The following is a 14,772-nucleotide window of genomic DNA, read 5'->3' on the forward strand; positions in this document are numbered from 1 at the left end:
GTTACAGACCAGATGGGTAGCTTGCCCAGAAAGTATTTGAAGGCAAGACAGGAAAGGTGAACTTTGAGCCTAGACTCGAGTGATGACCAATCTAGTTCTTTGATCATTTCGCAGTGATGTGTGTTTTAGTTGCATTGGAGAACGAAATGACAAATTGAATTGTAGAGGGTGTCAAGTTTGCCAAGGTGGGTTTGGGGTGCCGAGCCATATACTATGTCTCCATAGTCGATAATTGGCATTAGCATCTGCTGTGCAATACGCTTTCTGACCAGCAGGCTTAGGGAGGATTTGTTCCTGTAAAGTACACCTTGTTTGGCATAGGTTTTGGATGTCAGGGTATCAATGTGCATTCCGAATGTTAAGTGGGAGTCAAACCATATGCCCAGGTATTTAAAACTAGTAACAGGAGTTAGGGTGGTGTTAGCGTTGGTTCTAATCTGAGCTCAGTCACTGGAAGCTTTAAAAATGTAGTCTTGGTCCCAAATACAATTGTTACAGTCTTGTCAGTGTTTAAAAACTGTTTGTTTTGTGAAATCCAGTTTTCGAGTTTCAAAAATTCAGACTGAAGTATGTGCTCAAGGTCAGAGAGGCTATGGTGTGTGCATATAGGATTGTGTCATCTGCATACATGTGTATTGAGGCTTCCTGACAAGCTGTGGGAAGATCATTGATGAACACTGAGAAGAGTAGGGGCCCCAGAACAGAGCCTTGCGGGCCACCACACGTGATATCCAGGGGGTAGGATTTAGAGCAAAACAGAAATTGTGAGGCGCTACTAATGAAGGTGAAAATAAATAAATCAATAAATAAAAATATGTGATATATAAGTGTGCTCAAATATAATAATGGCAAACTTCGCTGCTCAACCCTCTTTGGAGAAGTTCCAGATTTCTCCTTTCTTGAATGTTGAAGAGAAGCTTGTGGGGAGCGCAGGTGTCACCATATATATGCAAAGGAAAAATGAATATAGTGTGGTATGTCTATACAGGTACAGCAATCAACACAGGAATCATGAATGGAAACTCACATTCTGCCTGTTGTAATACAGCATTTGAAACAGCAATAGATGCAGTGAATGGATTCAGCACTGTGCAGTGGTTTCTGGCTTTTGGACACTCCCTGATGTCAGCAGGACAACCCTCAATAGAATGAAAAAGACGACTCTAGTGCAACATTGTTTGTTCACGTTTGATATATTGAAAATAGGCAATTGCTATTGCACTTACATGAGCAACTTGTGCTTAGACACATAAAAATCGATGCGCAGCATAGGTGTGTGTCATCCCCCTCACTCCCGAAGTTGCGTCGCGTCACTTCCGGTCCGGCCCGTCGCGTCACTTCCGGTTTCGTCGGCGATCGCAGAATGGATCAAAACGGGTTCTGGGGTATGCTGGGCACACGTCTGGACTGCTGCAAGGTTCACTCAACGCGTTTCGCTGGCGTGGCAGCTTCGTCAGGAGTCCGATCTGTAGCTAAAGCTTCATTGTCCATATAAATACCCTTTACTGGTTTCTGATTGGATGGTTGAACAAATCTATACTTCTCATTGGCTGAAATGGTACTTGCTGATTGGCCAATGGGCGGGACTACCCGTGTATGCTAATATCAATGTGAATTACATATACATGACACCATTTTATTAAATACAGACATAATAAAAATCTTTATACATAATATAAATAAATGAATAAATAAAAACTAAATATACTAATCTAACTCTAATGCTAACTAATACATAGAAGAACTGACTGATTCACAGATAAAAAATATATATATTTGGAGTTAAAATCTGCACTAGTGTGTTTACATTGGTGTTTTAAACTCCTCAGCAATGTTTTATGCAGCAATTGAGGGAAATTGTAAGGGAGAGAGAAGCAAAAAATCACAGGTTAGTGTGACCCATATAAATACATACATATATATATATATATATATATATATATATATATATATATATATATATATATATATATATATATATATATATATATATATATATATATATATATATATATATCATAATAGCTATTAAGTATATAAAATTTAAATCACGTTTTTAAAATTTAAATCACATATTTTAAAAATTTTTAATTTATTATATAACATTAGCTAATTAAAAATAAATTGTAACAGAGTAATAATTTTATAAAAATTGACACATATATTTTAACTATATAAAAACACTGATTTCTATATCTGAGTTAAGCCCATCTGGAATTAATGTTTTCAACCGGTGAATCCAGTATGTTTCTCTTTTAATTAATTCTTTGGTTCGGTCACCGCCTCTCCAGTTTAGTGGGACATGTTCAATTCCTTTAATAGTTAGATCTTTTAGGTTAGATGCATGAAACCGGGTAAAATGTTTAGGGACACTATGAGTGTCCAACATACGTCGTATATTACCCATATGTTCCAATGCTCTCACTTTCAGGGCACGAGTGGTCTGTCCAACATATTGAAGACCACAACTGCATTCCAGCAAATAGATAACAAACATGGAATTGTAATTAATAAATTGTTTTATATTAAAAATCTCATTAGTGGTGTTTGATTTAAAATTGTTTTTAGCCCCCTTGCAGCAAAAATCACATATTTTGCAGTTGCCGCAAGAATAAAAACCTTCTGGAAGTTTTAGCCAGTTATTAGTTTTAGTATGTTCCTTTTTGTTCTTCAAGACACTCGGTGCTAGTTTTTGTTTTAAATTGCTTGCTCTAGTAAATATAACGTTGGGCGTAGTTGGTAATACACTCCCTAACACAGGGTCATTTTGTAAAATGTGCCAATGTTTTTTTATCGCATTCTTAATTTTATTCGCATCCTTATTGTATTGTGTCATAAAACTGGTGGTAAAATCTAACTCTTTTTTATTTGCTTTAATCACATTTGGTTTAATTAAAAGTTTTCTATCAAGCAAATCTTCTTTTGATTTAGCTTCTTTAATTTTGGTGGGGCTATATTTCTTCTCAAGAAATTTTTTAGTCAATGCAAGTGATTGTTCCTCATAAATTGGATTTAGAGCCTGAGATGGACACATGTTGGGATCTACCCGATAGGTAGGACTGAAACCAGTTTAAAGCATGCTTCCCTATTCCAGAGCTCTGGAGTTTGTTAAGCAGGATAGCATGATCAACAGTATCAAAAGCCTTTGCAAAATCTAGGAATATTGCACCTGTGAGTTGACCCCGTTCCATTCCACACTGGATTTCATTGCAAACTTTTAGCAGGGTTGTTACGGTAGAGTGTTTGGGGTGAAAGCCAGATTGGAATTGGCTAGGGAAATTTGTCTTGGTATAGTAATCGCTTAATTGGGAGTGGATACATTTTTCCATGACTTTGGATAGGATTGGGAGAAGGTAGATTGGCATGTAGTTTGAGACAGTGTTTTTGTCCCCACTTTTGAAGATTGGGACAACTCTGGCAGTTTTCCAGGTTTTAGGGATATGGCCTGCAGACAGGATAGAGTTGACTATGGAAGCAATTGGTTTGGCAATTGCTGGGGCACCAAGTCTTAGTAACCTAGATTGTAATAGGTCAGGTCCACATTGGCTGCTTAGTTTTAATTTGAGGATCGCTTGTGTAATCTCCTCTTCGGATACTGGGCCAAATTGATAATTGTGGGCAGTGTTGGGAGGAGGTGGGGCTATATGGGTACTCCCAGGATGAGATTCAGGTTTGTCGTTTTGGGTTGCGTTTCGCTAATAAGTTAGTAGCACACCCCACAAAGTAATCATTGAATGCATTTGCAATGTCGGTGGGGTTTGTCAGAGTAATATCCCCCTTAGTAATATTACTTGGCTGTTGATGGTTAGAAGGCTGGAATATGTTGTTGATAACCTTCCAGAAGTTAGCTGGGTTTGATGTATTCTGGAAGAGATTGTCAGAGTAATATTGTGCTTTTGCATGCCTTGTTTGCCTTGTGCACATGTTCCGCAGGCATCTGTAGTGATTGAGATCCTTGGTAGTGCCAGTTACTTTGTAGCTTTTCCACAAGGCATCCCTGAACTGGTAGGGCTCGTTCAGGGTGCCAGAGGCAGGAGTTGGAGGGCGGGCGTTCGGGAGGGAGGGCGGCAGTCTGCTGGGCGATGTGTGTTCATCCCCAGCAGACGTTTTCAGGAGTTGAGGAGGGGGCGGGGCTATAGACGGCAGGTTAGGGATCGAGGCTGCAGTCTTGAAATCATTCTCAATAATGATTTCATTGGCTGCTGAGGTCCCAGTGACGCAGCTGCAGCTTCAAAAAACGAATGTTTTGTTTATTGAAACTGTATCCAGCGTCAACTCCTGGCTTCCGAGACAGGGCAGCTGCTACCCTGACAACCAGTATTCAATTTGAATAGTTTGTGTCCCACGGCAGCTCGCACGGCAGCACGCCCTTCCTCCGAAGCCTGCACCCTGAACGAGGCCGTGGAGTGCTATAAGGTCATGTGTAACCCATGGAAAGTGGGCATCCCTGTACCCTGTTTTACTCATAGTGTAGATGTGCAGAGGGTCTCCGGAGCTGAACCACTTTGGTTTTAGGTCCGGGACCCCCTGCATCCCGAGATACAGACCCCTTTATGGGGTGCCGGTATCCCTCTGCTTTGTTTACATTCCATGGTCACGTGATCGGGACATTTAAATGCAGAGGGATACCGGCACCTCATAAAGGGGCCTGTATCTCGGGAAGCAGGGGGTCCCCGGACCTGAAACAAATGCGGTTCAGCTCCGGAGACTCCCTGCTCATGTATACTATGAATAAAAATTGATTGCAAATATTTTTTATTTTGCCGATGTTTGCTCAGAGAGAGCAGTGGATCTCTCTCTGCTGCAGACACATATCGGCAGGGGACGGCTTATCGCCAGGTTATCGGCAGACAGACTGCCTCGCCACTGGCTACTCAGTGTGTTGCTTTTGCAGTGATTCGCCATGGATTCGGCCCTTCCTGCATACTGCGAGGACAACACGCCAAAATCATGCCGATATTGAACCCCTGCCGAGAGTGCTTTTTCGGTACTTACTGCATCGAGACCTTAGATAGTCCAAACGTCAGTAGTCCTCAGTTAGTGATAAAAATCGCCTTTAGTTCTCTCTCCTGCTGCTTGGGGCTGCTGAATAAGTCCATGTATAACCAGGGTAGATAAAGGCATGTCGAACAAAAATAGATCAAAGTAAGTGCTGCTCCAAACGAGAAAATGTTGGGAAGACTCACTTGCAAGAAATCATTAAAAACTCTTTCCGAGATGGGCACATTTTGGTTGCGAATTTTGACCCACAGCAGATTGGCCGGTTCCTTTGGTTCACGGATTTCAGTTGATCAATGTCATAAAGGGTAATTTATGTTTTGCAAATTTTTATATTAATATTACCAATACACTCTGCATATTCCACAACCCATGGATGGATTTGTAGAATCCAATCTGGGGATTCAGCAATCTGTTGACGGATTCTTTAGAATCCGTCAATGGATTGCTGAATCCACAAATTGGATTCTACAAATCTGTCCAGGGGTTGTGTCCAATGGTGAATTTTGATACATCTACGTGGATTGAAACCACCCAAATTTGAGGATTTTACACCATGAAACGGATTTTGAGTTTAACATCAGTGAAAATCTGGGACATGGATTTCAGAGGATTCTCCCATCGTTGTAAGTTTACATAGAACTATCATTCATAAAATGATACGCATATGCATTCCATAGACCACACATGCGCCTACATTGAAAGACCTTCATGCGCATAGACAATGTGCTGTACTTTAAAGCAGCAATCCAAGGCTTATTTTTAATTTTATTAATGTTTTTTTTATTTCAAAACAAGATTGAAGCAGGGTGTCTCCGGAGCTGAACCACATTAATTTCAGCTCTGGAGACCCCCTGCTTCAAAGCTGTATTAAAAAAATGAAAATAAAATAACGCTTGGATTGCTCCTTTAAGAATGTATTATTTCTGTTTATTATTCTCTTTCTGTTTATTATTATTTCTGTTTATTATTCTCTGTTTATTATTAAGCACAGTAACTATGTTATCACACACTTATTTAACAGAATTAAAGCATCAAGGGGACATTAAGGTAAAGATATTGAATCAACTTTAAGGCTACGGCCCAATGAGTGCGCGCAAGAGAGAGCAACGGGCCTTCGGTTGAGTGATCTGAGGACTTCAGATCACTCACAGGGGGGGGGGCATGGCGGGGTGCGGCCATGACATCAGGTGGCTGGTTTGCCTTCATTGGCTGAACCGCTGCCGTGACATTGCCCTCGCTTGGTCGCCACGCCAAAAGTCAAATTTTTTGACTTTTCCAAATGTGGTCGCGCCACTCATGCTTGATCATGCACGCGCATGCACTGACTGGGGCCTGCCACATAGAGGGCCATATCCTGTTTGTGCCACGCACGTCATCATGCGGCAGCTGCGAGCAGTGGGGACGTGGCCTAAGAACTACTAACATTGTCAACTTTTTCATACTAACTTATTTTACATGCATGTTATATTCAATTACATTTTCGGATAATATTTTTCAAATTTTTTATATTATACTTTTATGCAATGGAATTTCCTATTTGATAAAAATATTGAAACTGAAATAGGCTATTTCTTACTGTATTAACATGTATTTAGTGCTGATATTAGTGATGTACTGTCCCTAACGTGTGAAGTGTCAATATTTTAAAATGATGTACAGTATTGTGAAGTGTTAGGCATGTTAGTAATAGTAACCTGATTGTTAGATAGCATGTGGACAATAGTAGTACTTTTTTTTAACATTGTTTTACAAATCTTTAGTTATTTAATGTTTGCTTTCTATTGTACTCACATGTAATTGTTGTAACTTACACTGTTACGTGTTTAGAATGGTTACAGTATGTGAGCATTTAACAATAGTATGTGTGTATTGTACTATATTTTAGGTTACATACTGTATTAGTTCATTACCTGTTATTGACCTGCTGAAATGGTGACTACACAAGGCTGGACCTATAGGTGATTCATATTTAATTAATGACAATTAACAATTAACAATGTTAATTGTATGTGTGAGGCTGCTACATATTACCATATACACGCACATCAATATAAACAAAGTTTTTTTCAAGTTCTCCGATCATGAACATGTACTTATCTAGCTCTTCAACTGGCATTGGTCTGCCAGTGTCTCTCATTTTCGGTATTCCAATTATGATTTCTCTGTGCATGAATGGCTACAGAGATTTTTCATACATGGTATATGTGCTGGTCAGAGCTGCTCCTAAACCCAAAGCTATTTTCTCCTGTAATCTACGTTTAATATCCGCATATTATTTTTTCGTTTCACACTGCACATAGTACTGTGCCCACTGTTCTTGGCCTCTCAAATATTCTTCCATTTTTCTTTTTTGATAGCCATTAAGGTTCTTGCTTACATCCTACCCAATATTTGGCAGAAGCATGGGGCAATATCATTAATGGGAACTAGATTTTCCTCATCTGAAAATTTGCTTCTACATTGTCATATCCTCTCACAAAGTTCACGTTGGGAAGCTGGTAACATTGGCTCCCTTGGGGAGCCCTGTCTCCCTCACTACTCATCCCCTGGCCCTCTCATCTGTCCCTCTCTCCTCTACCCTCCTCCTCCTGACCTACTACCCTTGCTTCTTGCTGCACCAGTTCGCCAATGACTCCTCTCCTTTAACTACCACTCCTCTCACTCCCACTTCTGCACTCCTCACTCTTCCAGCCACCACTCCTCTCACTCTGTCCACACCAACGCTCCTCATTCCTCCACTAGCCACCATTTATCCCACCCCTGCCACTCCTGCACTCCTCACTCCTCCTCCACACTCCTCATTACATCACTCCTCTCAACCCCGTCACTCCTGTGCTCCTCACTCAGCCTCACACTCCCACCACTCACTCTGCTCTCAGCAGTCAGTCCACTTGCCTCCATCTTTCACACTCACAGTACATAGTACAGAAGCACACAACAAATATAAACACATAAGACAAGTTCAAAATAGCAGAACAATATTCACACCAGCACCCACACAGACAGACAACAAATATAACAGGACAACTCAATCATATATCAGTATAAATCAATAAAACCTCCAACTTCCTGCAGCTAATTTGCACTGAAATGAATGATGAAATGAAATATGATGAAATGAAGGCTTTATATAGTGGGCTGCCTAGGAATCACGAGTATTCTGCACCATTTTCAAGAAACTACGCGATATCTGCACTATTTTTACGTCAACGCGATTATTTAGTAAAGAAAATAGATAAACATATCTTACACATAGCTTACATATCATGCATTTCGAACAGTGTTCAAATATTATTACATTTTTACTTACTTTAGCAATATGAACGAATTTACTTAAGCATTTTAGTAAACAAAATAAATCCGCCAGTTTTTCACAACTTGATGTATTTGGGCCAATAAATCTTAGATATAATTTGCACATTAACTAGTTTATTTGGTTATCTATGTGAGTGTTTAATTTTACATTTGGATTTAGATTTTTTCTGCAAAACAAACATTTTCTTCATCAGGTTCTGTGTTGCACTATAGTGGACCACAGGCTGCATCTGATGAACAACTTCAGTGGTTTCAGCTTACAGTATGTAACTGGTGGGTTAATAGCAGGGCACTGCACCTAAAGAAGAACATTCACAGTAAAACTTCAACTCTGCTTCATTACTGGATTTTGTTATTCCAATCTTATAAATTCCATAGAAATGGAGTAGACGGTTGAACATACAGTAATGTCTTCTGTGCGCTATAATCTGCGTTCACTGTGTGCCCAAATGGATTTGTGGACATTGAAGTTCTAAAATGACCTTGAAATGCAAGCAGTGTATAATTATTACTGTCTGAAACATACAAATCAAGACACTTGGAGGGGGGAGATAAAAGACTGTTTTCTTGGTAGTCAGGAAGATATGAAATACCATGATACGTATTCTTGGTTCCATACTGCATTTGCAATAACTCTGTAATGGTATCTGAATAATAAACCACTCTGCCGAATGGTAGTATGACAGTTTTTTTTTAATCTAATGCCTGTTTACGTACAAATTGTGTGGATACTTACATGGTCTTGGAAACACGCTTCCAAATATGGTGCAAAATAAAAAAAATACACTATGGAAAATATGCCATTTACATTTTATTTTTATACTTTCTTTAAGAGATTCTTCTTTCCCTTTCCAATGGTGTTTCTCTTGGTAAAATCCTAAACTACATTAAGGACATATTAGCATTTGAAACAGGTGTCCACAAAGTTAAAATGTAGCTTTCCTCAGAGCCCAGGGCAGTTAACCATGGTAATTTCAGATGCTTTAGACTAGGAAAACCATGATTGAATGGCAAAAGGAAAATCAGGACCTGCTTAGGGGGCAAGATACTAATGTTATACGAGTTACACTCATACTGTAGGCTTCTTGTGCGTATTGCTACTTTAAGACAATTCTGGGTAGTTCAGTTTCTTGGGGAAAAAAACAATTTTATAGACATCCAGGATATTCTTTTATCTAACATGCAGTGCTAAGAGTACTTTACACTTTTATTCTCTTTCACAATGCCCCATAATTTAGCTCATGACATACAGTACAGTAGTTAATGAAATTAATTGTCCTTTATATAAGTACTGTATGCTCCATGGTATAAAACTTATTTTTACTAAGCAGTGGTAAGCCTTAAAACACTTTAAGACCCATTGAACAAATGGTGTTTTAAGGATAAGCGCAATAAAATTAATATGTCCCTTAATCTCTCAAATTTGTTCACCTTAGATAAGCAGTATCAATATTCAACTACTGCTATTAGGAGATAAATCCTTTGCAGCATACCATTAAAAGCAAAAACAATGTACTGTATTAATAAATTCATCTATTAGTGCTTTTAGAAATTCTGTGCAAAATCAGCTTGAAATGGTTCTGGTACTTCTAGATTCCTCCGTTCCCCTACTACATTTATTTATTTATTTATAAAATGTTTAACCTGGAAGTAATACATTGAGAGTTACCTCTCGTTTTCAAGTATGTCCTGGACATAGTTAATGACAAATAATACATGGTTACAAATACAGTTACATCAATGAACAGGGTATACATTATATACAATACATTGCATGCACAGCTAGAGGAGATGTATATTCTAGGCGTATGTAACAGTTACAGACCAGATAAAAATGTGAGACAGCTTTAGTTTTGAAAGAATTTAAACTGGTGGTGGATGTGAGAGTCTCCGGTAGGTTGTTCCAGTTTTGGGGTGCACGGTAAGAGGAGGAGCAGCTGGATACTTTGTTGAGCCTTGGGACCATGAACAGTCTTTTGGAGTCAGATCTCAGATGATAAGTGCTGCATGTGGTAGGGGTCAGGAGCTTGTTCAGATAGATGGGTAGCTTGCCCAGAAAGTTTTTGAAGGCAACACAGGAAAGGTGAACTTTGCGCCTAGACTTAAGTGATGACCAATTTAGTTTTTGAGCATTTTGCAGTGATGTGTGTTTGATTTCATTGCAAACTTTTAGCAGGGTAGTTATGGTAGAGTGTTTGGGGCAAAAGCCAGATTGGAATTGGCTAGGAATTTTGTCTTGTTATACTAATCGCGTAATTGGGAGTGGACACATTTTTCCATGACTTTGGATAGGATTGGGAGAAGGGAGATTGGTCTGTAGTTTGAGGCAGTGTTTTTGTCCCCACTTTTGAAGATTGGGACAACTCTGGCAGTTTTCCAGGTCTTAGGGATATGGCCTACAGACAGGATAGAGTTGACTATGGAAGCAATTGGTTTGGCAATTGCTGGGGCACCAAGTCTTAGGAACCTAGATTGTAATAAGTCAGGTCCACATTGGCTGCTTAGTTTTAATTTGAGGAGCGCTTGTGTAATCTCCTCTTCGGATACTGGGCCAAATTGAAAATTGTGGGCAGTGTTGGGAGGGGGTGGTGCCATATGGGTACTCCCAGGATGAGATTCAGGTTTGTGATTTGGGTTGCATTTCGCTAATAAGTTAGTAGCACACCCCACAAAGTAATCATTGAATGCATTTGCAATGTCAGTGGGGTTTTTCAGAGTAATATCCCCCTTAGTGATATTACTTGGCTGTTGATGGTTAGAAGGCTGGAATATATTGTTGATAACCTTCCAGAAGTTAGCTGGGTTTGATGTATTCTGGTGAAGATTGTCAGAGTAATATTGTGCTTTTGCATGCCTTGTTTGCCTTGTGCACATGTTCCGCAGGCATCTGTAGTGATTGAGATCCTTGGTAGTGCCAGTTATTTTGTAGCTTTTCCCCAAGGCATCCCTGAACTGGTAGAGTGTTATAAGGTCAGGTGTAACCCATGGAAGGTGGGCACCCCGTACCCTTATTCTGCGTAGTGGAGCATGGGTATCACAGCGTTTTAAGAACTCAGACTGGAAATAGTCGAGCGCAGAATCAGGGTCGGGAATTAAATCGATTCTGTGCCAGGGGCAGTTGGTAAGGTCATCCAGAAACTGTTGTGGATTAAAGTTTCTAAATGTTCTAGTGAGGAGGACTTTAGGGCTTGAATGGGGCGGTTTAATTTTCCTTACAAAGTTCACTATTGCATGATCACTGAAAATGTCAGGAAGGATGCCAGAGGGTTGGATTCTGCTGGGATTTGAGGAGAGAATCCAGTCTAGCAAGGAATTGTTGTGTGATTTCAGGTTTGTCCGTGTGGATTGGGAAATGAGTTGCGATAGGTAAAGCGATTTGATTTGTATCTGGATTTTGTGGTTTTTAGGGTCAAGCCAATTGAAGTTGAAATCCCCAAGTACTAGCAGCTCACTCTTCTCATTCAGAGAGGAAATGGAGCCAAGAAACTGGGTGATATCAGTCAGGGACTGTAGAGGGGCTTTAGGGGGGCGGAAGATGCCAGCCACCAAGATAGGCTTAGAAAAGGGGAGGCAGATTTTGCCAACTAGGATTACAAAAGAGGGTGGGCTTGGGGGGGCAATTTAGCAGTGTAAATTGTAAGGTGTCTGCCATATAAAATAACACCCCTCCTCCTCTCTTTGACCTATCTCTCCTAGAAATGGAGTATCCCTAAATGGCAATATGTGCGTCAGGGGTTTTAGGGGTTAGCCCTGTTTCTGTAAGAACAATGGCTTTTGGTTTATGCATAAGGCACCATGCTCTTAGTTCATCCAGTTTGGGCAGCAGGCTCTGGATATTTATATTGGCGACAGATAGCCCTTTTTGGATTTTGAAGGGGGTATTCTCAGAGGTATGGGACAGAGTTGAAATGGGAGGGCCTGGATTAGGTTCAATGTCATCTGCTAAAGAGAGTAATAGTACGAGAAGAAATTTGAGTAGTTGTTTGCAAGTTGTAACTTTATGATGTTTGCCATTTGAGTGTGCGGTGATTGGTGTGCTTGTTTTCAGAGTTCTCCACCAACATTCAGTAGATAGTGCAAGGCTTTTGAGTAATCCAGAGTGTATGGTGATGTATGCTGATGTATGGTGATTAGCCGTCCCCACCTAAATCTCAATAAAACGCTGACACTAATTTGGATGCGAATCAGCATTTTATTAAATTATCCATCATGTAACTTTCCAGCTAACCTTTCATCATCACAAAAATAGGTTAAACATCCATATCATGCCAGCCACTGACCCTAGTGTCAATGGACACATGATAAACCCTAATAGTCCAAAGTTTAGCACAAGAGAAGCCTCAAAGGTATCGGCATTGTTGATATGTACCTTCCTAGGTCCCAATTTGCAGATCGAAAACCAGTGAAACTTTCTCAACAAACATAACTAGCAAGAACATCTTCAGCCAGCTATGATAACAAAGACTTTCTTAACAGTTACACTTCACAACATATAAACCAACACATCCTTATGAATGTAACCATAACTTTTTACCACAATATATTTGCCAAAAAAAATAACCCAAATAGTAATATAATTAAGACATGAGGAAGGGAACTACTACCATGTGCTTTCCTAAAATGGCTGATCTTGCAACCTGCAACCCACCTTTTTAACCCCAAAACACATCCGTAAACCACCCAATCTCAGCCCAATGTAAACCATGCATCAACTTTACCCATAGTAAATTGCCATGGATTTGTCTTCTCACCCTTCTTTAAACCCCATATTGGAAGCAAGTTCTAGATCCCAAACTTACCTAGTTACATAGTAGATGAGGTTGAAAAAAGACATACGTCCATCAAGTTCAAACTATGCTAAATTTAGACGACAGATACTATCTCCTATATTTGTATTTACAGTATATTGATCCAGAGGAAGGTTACCCCCCCCCCCCCCCCCGTAAAATATCATCTAATGATATTTTATAAGGGGAAAAATACATATTTGGTATATCCCTGTATACTTTTCCTGTCTAAAAAGATGTGCAGCTTTTTTTTAAAGATATCTATTGTGTCTGTGATCACAGGCTCCATGAGTAATGATTTATGCAAGTGCCAGGGAGTCTGTCGTGCGCTTCAGTGTAATTACACAGGTCTGGAGGTATCAGACACTGGAGTGGTACGAGGGAGCTATGCAGGGCCACAGAATCAACCGGTGCAGGGGGATAACATTGCTACATCACCTGCTCCTCCGGTTTGGGACCCACTCTCCTCGCCTGCTCCTGCGTGCCACCGTCAAATTGAATCAGGAAAATGGAAGGAGTTCGGCGCGATTGCGCATGTCTGAAAAAAGGCTCCCGGATGTCTCTTCAATAAACTTTATTATGCACACACCAGGGCTACACCAGCGTCTCCCCCTCAACGCGTTTCACCCTTACACAGAGGGCTTCGAGACGAAGCCCTCTGTGTAAGGGTGAAACGCGTTGAGGGGGAGACGCTGGTGTAGCCCTGGTGTGTGCATAATAAAGTTTATTGAAGAGACATCCGGGAGCCTTTTTTCAGACATGCGCAGTCGCGCCGAACTCCTTCCATTTTCCATGAGTAATGAATTTTACATTTTAACAGCCCTCACTGTACAAAAAAAAAACCTTTCCTTTGCTGCTGGTGAAATCTTCTTTCCTCGAACCTTAAGGTATGACCCCATGTTATTTGTATGCCCGTGGGATGAATAGTTCTTTTGAAAGCTCCTTATATTGTCACTGAATATATTTGTATATAGTTATCATATCCCCTCTTAAATGCCTCTTTCCTAATGTAAACAAATCTAATTTAGCTAGCCTCTCCTTATAAATCAGATTATCCATCCCCTTTATTAATTTGGTGGCTCTTCTCTGCAATTTTTCTAGTTCCATAATCTTTTTTCTATGGAGTAGTGTCCAAAACTGTACTCCGTATTCAAGGTGTGGTCTTAATAATGCTTTTTAGAGCAACATAATTATGTTTACTTCCGTTTCATACATTGTCCATTTAATTCAAGATAAGATCTTGTTTGCCTTTACAGTCAGTGCATGACTTTGGGCACTATTGCTAAACCAGCTGTGTACAAACACACCTACATCATTATCCATCAAAATGTCTCCTAATTTGTCCCCATTTCATTTGTAAGTTGCCTGTTTATTCTTGTTTCCCAAATGCATAACCTTGCATTTATCTGTATTAAACCTCATCTGCCATTTATCTGCCCAAGTATAAAGGCTCTCGAAGTCCTTCTGAAGAGAAATTACATCCTGCTCTGATTCTACTACCTTACACAATTTAGTGTCATCAGCAAAGATGGAGATTTTGCTCTCTATGCCAACCTCAAGGTCATTAAAAAACAAGTTAAAATGCAGGGGTCATAGTTCTGATTCTTCAGGTACTTCACTCACAACGTTAGCCCAACTTGATAAAGTTCAATTTACAAAAACTCTCTGT

This window comes from Ascaphus truei, chromosome 2 (assembly GCF_040206685.1).
Source record: "Ascaphus truei isolate aAscTru1 chromosome 2, aAscTru1.hap1, whole genome shotgun sequence".
NCBI lineage: Eukaryota > Metazoa > Chordata > Amphibia > Anura > Ascaphidae > Ascaphus > Ascaphus truei.